This window comes from Branchiostoma floridae, chromosome 3, assembly GCF_000003815.2.
Source record: "Branchiostoma floridae strain S238N-H82 chromosome 3, Bfl_VNyyK, whole genome shotgun sequence".
In the NCBI taxonomy this organism is placed as follows: Eukaryota; Metazoa; Chordata; class Leptocardii; order Amphioxiformes; family Branchiostomatidae; genus Branchiostoma; species Branchiostoma floridae.
In genome coordinates, this window is record NC_049981.1 from 3,548,081 (window position 1) to 3,557,894 (window position 9,814).

Below are 9,814 nucleotides of genomic sequence, written 5' to 3' on the forward strand. Positions count from 1 at the left end.
ATCCATTCTGAACTTTTAAACACTTTGCTAGTTTTAAAGCTAAGCATTACGTATGACTACAGTCTTAAACATGTTTGCATCCCCACAATAGATCGTTTTCACAATGACGTCACAGTCGCGTTCGAACGTTCGAACGGCCATGTTGGATGATAAGCGGCTCGATCTCCACACGGCAGTGTGTGGCACGTGCGTGGTGGACCCGTACGTGGAAAGAAGCCTTTTTTATTCAGAAACGGAGTGGATGTTTGCCGTGCTAACTGCGAGTTCCATAAACACAGGATACGGCCTACTCGCCGTTTCTATTCAACAACATTACCGTCCGTCCTCTTTTCAATAGCTTGATTAAACCACTCTCCTACCAGCCCACCAACAGTAGCCCTGCCGCGGAGTTTGTGCATGCTTTTTTTTTTATTTTTTGGGAGAAAGTTGGTTTCTGGTACAGGGTATGTCATGGACGTATACCATGTTACACGAAAATGTCAGCAAGCTTGTTCTATTTCTTCTTCATAAAACACAGCACGCCGCGTCCCGAGCTGTGAATGATATTTTCCCCAGTACTGCACCCGATGTTCTGTCGATAATCGAGCGAGGATTAAAAATTTTTTGGCTTGTTCACGAGGAACGAAATTCGAACTTTTTTTTACCCACGATTGTGTAGCTGGTAGAACAAAACAAAAATTTCTTCAGTCGCAAACTTTACCTTAGGCAAGACAAAACATATGCGGAACTTACACGTGTTAACGGGCACAATACACCCCTCACGCACATCTCAATCGTTGTGTCAGTTTTACGCTCAGCACGGCCCAGTACGCTTAAATAAAAGTATGAGATGAGGTGTGTATTGTGCATACGACTGGTATGATCATATGAAGAAAAATTTCAATACGGACCTACGGACTGCACCTGAAGGATGCGGTGACACATGCGTATACATTTAAGTCCGTATGAGGTTCGTATGAAATTCTTAGCCCCCACCGTGCTCCACAGGTCGCTGGGAAAATAGAATTGGACAAATATATACAGAAAACATGCCAGAGGAGTTAGCTAGGTCGCAGGCCATACTCCCTCGGCCAACTTACTTCTCTAGCATGTTATCTGAGTGTCTATATTTGTTTAATTTCTGCCTTTTTCCCAGTGAGATATGTGAAGCCTGATAGAGACAAATATTCCATAGGGACCTCATACGAACTTTGATAAAGATTCTTTATTGAGACACGACAAAAGTACAGAGACTTTCGTAAGGTTCTACATGTATAACAGATATACGCACGTGTGACGGCACCCTTACACAAAACTTTGACAGCCCCTTCCGTATCTCGCACGATTTTAGTATTGAATCGACAAAGTGTGGCGTGTCTTCCAGCGAGCTTTGCGCTTGTGGCGAGGGAAGTTTCTACAAGTCTGGTCGAGTTCTGTCACCTCCATGCCGCGACGGGCACTAAACGCAATTTGGCATCTGACTAAACATGTGCTAAGTATTCTCAGAGTTTGAATTTTCAGTATTAAGTGCAACGTTACAGTCTGCGACAATAACGTCAGCGCTAGCAGCCCTGATTCGTATGTTTCACGTTAGTTGATCAACTGAATTGTAATTTTGAAAACAGACCTTTCTCATACACATGTTGACAAAGCCAAAATACGGAAAAAAGACGCGCGCACGAACTTATCTAATACCACTATCCCGCTGGCCCCCACTATCCGCTTGCCTCACGGAGTCAGGGTCGGGGAAGCGCTAAATCTTGCCCCTTGTTAGGCAAATGAATATTGAGGGCCAGCTCGTGCACGCATGCGGTGGGGATTGGTAGCTAGTCCTCTGCACGCCGCCTGTCAGTGAAAGGATATCACCCAGGGTAGCGGGCCAGGTGCAGTGAATGATCGCGGTTGTTGCGAGGCCGCTTCACCGCGAACTCTAAACCACCGCGAACACTCTATTTCCCGCTACCGCAAAAGTAAATCCTCGCGATCGGCACCAGCATTAGATCGTTGAAAAAAGTGTCATTTTTAGAAGTATATAGATCAAGACGTATTATTGCAACTTTGTCCTGATATCTAACCTTGGCTACATCACTTAATGATTCACAGAATGGAGACAAAACAGCACACTTTAACCCGCAAGTAACTTTGCTGGTGCCGTTCTGTGTTCTAGTCATCCAGGTTATCATCCAACATGGCGCCCACGCGTGATCGAACGGTTTTCGAACGTTCTGTGAAAACGATCTATATGACGACTTATTTCTACATTGGAACAAATGTCATAAATCTCTGTGCATCTTTCTTTCACAGCAATGTGAAAAACATGTGTGTTTTCAACTTCTGCAAATCGCAAGCTTATATGTGTCTCCCAAAAAGGAAGACGTAGATAAACGTCATTCGTTGCTTCATTTTTATCTTTACTGTTGATAGATTCGAACAAAGTTAGGTCTAGATGCTGACCTTCATCATCCTCTGCCGTATTTTGACGTTAGCCTGTCAAGCTAATTTCGACACAGACAGACTAGCAGACAAACATCAATCGCCGCCAGGTGTTGGCATTTCAGGCAAACCTCAAGAGTACCTACTAAGTTCGTTCTTGCCCTTGCTTAAAACGAGTATGGTCCATTGAATAGCAGAAACTAAAAAACGCATGTTTTCACATAAATGCTACCGTGAAAAGAAAAATGCACAGAGATTTATGATATTCGTTCCAAATATGTATATACATTGTATAAGCTAAGTCTTCGAGAGTCATATTGTGGGGATGCAAACATGTTTAAGACTGTAGTCATCCGTCATGCTTAGCAGTAAAACTAGCAGAATATTTGAGTGGATTAATCTGACATTAAACATAAATATGACTTTGTGTAGTATATAATCCCTACAAATGTTTTGTTATGGTGATAGCATATTGTTTCATCGGTTCTATAAAAACAAAGACTGTGTATCACAGTTGTCAAGAACATGATTTGTGGAAAGCATGGCCTTGAGAAACAATATCTTGGTTTACATTTCAGGTAAATTCTAGTTACAGAACAATTTTGGCTTGTGAGTTATGATTGTTCGAAGATGATGCAAAATAAGGAATTTTATCAAAATCATGAAAATTGTCCCACTTTAAAGGACAATTACGTAGCAACGAAACAAGAACCTGAACTTTACAAACATGCATTTGATAGACAATACATTGCTTTATAATCCATGTGAGTTTTAATTGCAGAGCAACTTTGGTATGGGACTTATGATTGTTTAAAGAGAGCACAAAATGACATATTGTCAAAATCATGAAATTTGACCCACTTCGACGGAGGATTGCGTAGCAACAAAACAAGAACCCAAACTTTGCTAGCATTCATCTAATAGCCATATAGTAGGTTATTATTTGTAGTAAATTGCAAGCGAAAATATTTTATACTTATGGACTTTCAGTGCTTTGAAGTTGGGCAAAATTTCAGATTCCTTACAACCTAAAAACAGTGTATTGTATTCAGGCTGCCGAGGGCCTTAGAATTTACAGGGGATTAACTTTACGGCTATTTTATACAAGTTTAGGCATTGCTCTGATCAGCATATTCTGCCTTTGTTGTTTAGTTAAAGCATTGTTCAGTGATAGTGCCCTAAAGTTGGCAAATTTTCATGTTTTTGACATGCCCAAATCCGGCAAAATGGCCCCAAACTTCTTTGGCCTGTTGCCATGGCAACGAGGGGTTCTGAGAAGAAAGAAAGCTATTTCGAGGGGTTGTGTACCAAGTACTATCACTGTGCAAAAAAGGAGCTAAATCTATTTTTTGACCGGTGCCACCATTGTTTGACCCTTACAGACATTCGCTCTTAAGTATACCTTGTAAATACTGACTTCAGTGACCCAAGCAAGAAGTATGTTTTGAGAGACGTATGCAAACGAGCTTCATTTGAAAATTTATGTGATATTTCAAAAGTGTTATATTCTATATATTTAATAGCAAAGAAGCATTTTACCTGTCAATTGTTTGCGTCCACCATACGTCCTAACAAATTTATCCATCTCGCATTTCTTATTCTTATGCATGCTACATAGAAATATTGAAATGGGGAAAAGAAATTCAAAACTAGAAAGGCCGACATTTGCTTAGGAGTAAATACAGCATATTTCAGCCATACCCTTTCCCATACAACATTTAACTGTCTGAAATAACACTGCATGAAAACCGCTCTTTAAGCTCTCTTAAAGTGTGCTTAAGGGTGCCGTATTGACATTCTTTAAGTTACTTTACGCAATGCTTACGCATTCGTAAATATTATGTTTAAGCCATAATTACATGCGTCCGTAAACGGCACGTAGTGGCACACATTTAAGCAACATTTAAGTTTCGTAAAGCATACTTTATTCCAAATGATTACGCTACCTTTAAGCTCTGTAAAGTTCCGTAAAACTAAAAGATGTGATTTAAGTTGTCTTAAAGTTTTCTTAAAGAGTAATTAATGGCACTCATTTAAGATCTGTAAATCAGTTGTAAATATCGATATTTAAGCTTGATATAAGCTTCTTTATTTCAATGATTTTGCATACTACGATCATGTGTCAGTGAATGTATCTTTTATATAATGTGGTGTAATGTTATGTAATTCAGGTATCCTTTCTTGTTTGTTTTTTATGGTCAGCCGTTGTTGTGTTCCAATCTTTGTACATGCACGCAATCAAATATGCCATGTTTAGCTCCACCCTCTATGTCTCGGCGTGATGCATTCACTCCTGGGCCAGTAGAACATCTTGCTTTCTGCATTCTTCATCCAGTTCCGTCCATTCAGATGTCTCAGGCCTCCAGGTCATCTGGAAACGAACTTGAACTACGTAGACTTTCGTTCAGGATTGAAGGAGATACCTTCCCCATAAATCGACTAGCCGCCGCGGCGGCGTAACTCCCCGGGCTTGATACGGAGCATGTTGCTAGGGGCCCGGGGAGTTACACCGCTGCGCTCCCTTGCCTTCTCTAGGAAACCAAACTGGGTAACGAGAATACCGATTCCTGCCTGCCCAACGCGCGCCCGCACTACCAGCTGGCCCCACTTACGTCGGCCCCCGACTATCGCTGCTTCTCCGAGAGGCAAAGCGATAGTTGCTAGCTGGATCGGCAGACGGGTGGGTGTTTTGGTCCCGGGGCGCGGGGATTGGTAAACCTTTGCGCGCTGGCTCTTAGGAGTTCTGGCGTCACAGGGTATCCATTGGCCGGCTAGCGCTTTCCTCCAATAAGCAGGGTGATCCAATTCTTGTCCAGGGCAGTAATAGTCGACCGACCGGCCAGGCTCACGGCTTAGTTGTTATTGGTCACCGTACGGTGTCTGTGTCCTGGAGACATTATATTCTGCGTCCCCTGGGCTGAGTTATACGTTGGAGCTGTAGCAGGTCCACACCCAAGCAAGCTACGATCACCAAATGATGACAGACTAGATTTGAATTAGGAGCGCGAGTGCTGATTGGTCCAAATCGCGCGTTGTTCACTTCGTGAAACGAAGGGTTTGTTTTGAGTGCTGTTTGTGTGTGAGAGGGACGTTTGTCAGCCTGATATCTGGGGAAGGTATGAATGGATTGGTTTGATATTTGGTATGTGGGTAGGGTTAGACATGAGGAAGGAATGGTAGGAATTGCGTTACGGCAGAGCGTTCTAGCGGAGTGTTATTGTACTGCAGCAGAACTTCCGGTTTTGATATTTTTTTCAGGACTTTTTTGGGTGATGATTTTTACGTGGTAGGTAGCTGTGTAAATGAATAGTAAGGTGTGTAAGTTTTGGGCACTTAGGGGTTTTGCTGGGTCGGTGAAAGTCATTCTTGTGTTAGGTTTTGAGAAGGAATAATGCAAGCAGGGGTCGATGGATCGGAATGACTGTAGGTATGCAGATAGCTTACGTAGTGATGTACATAATTGTATGATTGTTATGTAAATTAGGAGGTAATTAGCAGAATGCAATAGGTATGTTTGGAAACCGTTGTATGGTGCGTGTCTGTGAACAGAAAAGCTCGCGAACGGCTGGACAGATTGCTCTGATATTTGGTATGTGGGTAGTTCTTGAGAAGGAGAAGAAACGTACGAGGCGTTTTTTCGTTTAGTGGCTTTTGAAGGTTTTGCAGGGGATGTTTGTACTTGGAAAATAGTGTATGTGGTGTGGGTATTACGCAATCGTGCTATATTTAGGTGGCATTACGTCATGCCGATACCAGCGTGGGCTGCAGTCTTACCCCGTCTCCACAGGAAGTGACCCCAAAGGTCAACAACAAAATGGTACTACAGGGACAGTACATTATACATGGTGGGGTGTACATGTTTCCCATAAGATTTGATAATCTGTACACCAAGAATAATTGCAATGATGATATTGTATACAGGGGCATATATTATAAGTTTTAAAAGGGTTGTACAATCATGTAACAGTTACTACCGGTACAATACATTGTTGAAAAAAGCAGGGAATGTTTTTCACAGTAACTTGTAGTCATTGATGAGATTGTTTATAGGGATTGTACATTAGACATATGGAATACACAATGTAGTGGACTGCGTTGTGAAACAAAGAATGTTACATCATCATTGTTGCAAGCAACAAGTCGAAAATAATTATCTGTATTGCAGGAGTTATATATTATACTTAAAGGGTTGTACAAGAAAACTATATTACTTTGTGGAAACGTCCATGCAATGTATTAAGTCGTCAATATTGACATGTTTTATCTCGATAGTCCATTATACACATTGGAAGTATATAACGTACTACATTGCGGAGCTAGGTAGCAATTTGCATATTTAGTATCTATGAATATCTATCAATATCTCTTTTTTTCAGTTACAAATGTAATACATGTACGTTTGACTGTCCTGTTATGAAATGCTGCGAATTAATCATTGTGCAAACTAGCCCATGGTTTGCATTTATAGAACTTGATTATAGAAGGCATTCCCCAAGTTATCTAGAGATCAAAAATCATGACGATCCGTCAACCCTTCCCGTGTTATTACCCTCCAAAGGGATGATGCAATTGCGCACGCGCGTAAGACTTGGTGTAAATTCCGGGAATTTTTACCAAGGCCACAGCAAGTAAATTTTATGGATGACATCCTCTGCAGACTTAAAAATAGTGCGATAGGGCGAAAAAACAAGATAGGTAAAAATAACAAGATGGCTACATTTTCAAAAATAGGCACCATAAAGTTGTGACGACTGTTGTAAAAAGAATTAAAGGGACAAAACATGGCATCAGAGCCAACAAGGCATTCATTCCCGTTTTTAAGACATGTACTGGTGTGGTAAAAGTGACACTAGTGTGGTAGACTGGCATCATCATCAAAGTTGGTAAGCACACTAATAGCTTCTATATATCCAATAAGTTCCACAACTACAGTCCTGGGTACCTCGCAAGTGTCACTTGTACAAGTACAATCATTAGCCTACAACACCATATATTTGCTCATTTTGGTACTTTATCCCACTCCAATTATTCCACTCCAAAGGGATGATGCAACTACATAGGCGCGGAAAAAATCCTGTAGAATTCCGGACAATTTTGCCAGTCGGACGTAACATATACTGTTAGGCTAGCCCCTGAGATGTCTATAAAAACATCCTCAAACCACCACACCCTCACCCATTTCACGAAGGTTGAGTTCTGCGAACGCTTGTAGTCAGTGCTGTTTTGATGTCAGGGGGTCGTTTGTCAGCCTGATAACTAGGGAACGCGTAAATGGATGGTTTTGATATTTGGTATGTGGGTAGGATTAGACATGACGAAGGAATGGCAGGAATTGTGTTACAACAGGGCGCTCTAGCGGCGTGTTATGGTACTGCAACGGAACTTCCGGTTTTGCTATTTTTTTGTTTGGGACTTGTTTGGGTGATGATTTTTAAGTGGTAGGTAGCTGTGTAAAAGCATAGTAAGGTGTGTAAGTTTTGGCCACCTAGGGTTTTCGCAGGGGTGGTGAAAGTAATTCTTGTTTTAGGTTTTGAGAAGGAATAATGAGAGAAGGGGTTGATGGATGTTAATGACTGTAGGTATGCAGATAGCTTACGTAATGATGTACATACTTGTATGCTTGTTATGCAAATTAGCTGGTAATTTGCATAATACAATAGGTATGTGTAGAAACCCTCAAAACTCTGTGTCTGTGAACAGTCCAGCTCCTTCATGCCAACACAGATTGATCTGATATTTGGTATGTTGGTAGCTGTTGAGAAGGAGAAGAAACGTACGAGGCGTTTTTTTGTTTAGTGGCTTTTGACGGTTTTACAGGGGATGTTTGTACGTGGAAAATAGTGTTTAGTGTGCTAAGTGTGGCGATTACGCAATAGTGGTTATATTTAGTAGTTACGTCATTCTGCGTGTGTTGGAGTTTTGCATGGCCCGGTCCCCACAGGAAGTGACCCCAAAGGTCATAGTTGCGCAATAGAGGACAGAACGACTTATATATACCAGACGATTACAAGACAATGGTACTATAGGGACAGTACATTATACATGATGGGGTGTAAACGTTTCCTATAAGATTTGATAATATGTAGATTAAGGGCAGTGAATAAGGGCAATGGTGATATTGTTAACAGGGCCCTATATCATACGTTTTAAAAGGGTTGTACATGTAACAGTTACTACCGGTACAATACATTGTTGAACAAAGCAGGGTTTGTTTTTCACAGTAACTTGTAGTCATTGATGAGATTGTTTATAGGGATTGTACATTAGACATATGGGATACACAATGTAGTGGACTGCATGTTACATCATCATTGTTGCAACCATTGATACATTTGCTTCCGGTGGTGGATTTGTTATCCTACCTGCTGAAATCGGACAAATTTCTTGTTGGATAGATAAGCATTTGGTCTCTCTTCCAAGGAAGAAATTATGCATCCCGTATGTTATCCCGGACAGAAAAAGATGTCGCGAGGCGTATAGTCCTATTGACTGACAAACCCCGTGCGGGCGGATAAAGCGTTCCCGCCACGGCAGGACTTGGGGCAGCTGGACTGAATTCACCGGGCGACGAGCGGCTTGTCATGGTCGTCAGTAGGGCTCCCATAACCTGGCGAAATGGTTGGAAATTAACCACTCTACCCGGAAAAGTCAATACTTGGACAAATACATGCGATGTACATCTCCAAGTTAAAATTTTATCAACTCACCATTTGGTTTTATGTCCATTTGCAACGTGTTGGTGAACTTTATCTAGAATTTGTCAAAGTTATGAGACCTCTGAACATTCCTATGTCCAAAGAAATCCGCTGAAAATTCAAAAATTGGCTTTCTTTGCGGTAAATTTTTCCCTTCGAAGATTGTCGCCTTTCCTGATCATATGTAAGGGACACGGGATCATCTAAAAAGTTCCATGAGTTGCAAGGCGCAAGCCCATATATATTTTTTGTACTTTCATGTCTGGATTTCCCAGCGATTAATTAAAGGTGGGTCACAAGTGCCAAGTAGCATAATCCCGCCATTTGTACTGATATGTGGCGAGAACGTTTGGGCAAGAGACACGGGGTCATGTCAGAATTTCAATAAGTTTCAAGTCGCAAGCCCAAAATGGAAGTTATACGTTTATGTCTTGTATGCGATGTAATGTAGAGTATATAGGTCACAAGTGGTAATTAACATAAGCGCGTCATTTGCACTGATATGTCGCGAGAACGATTAGGTGAGAGACACGCACGGGGTCATGTCAAAAGTTCCATGAGTCACAAGTCGCAAGCCCAGATGGATAGTTATTTAAACGATTGGGTAAGAGACAAGGGGTCATCTGAAAAGTTCCATGAGTTCCAAGTCGCAAGCCCAAAATGGAAGTTATACTTTTATGTACCTGAGGAGGAGCATTCCGTGACGA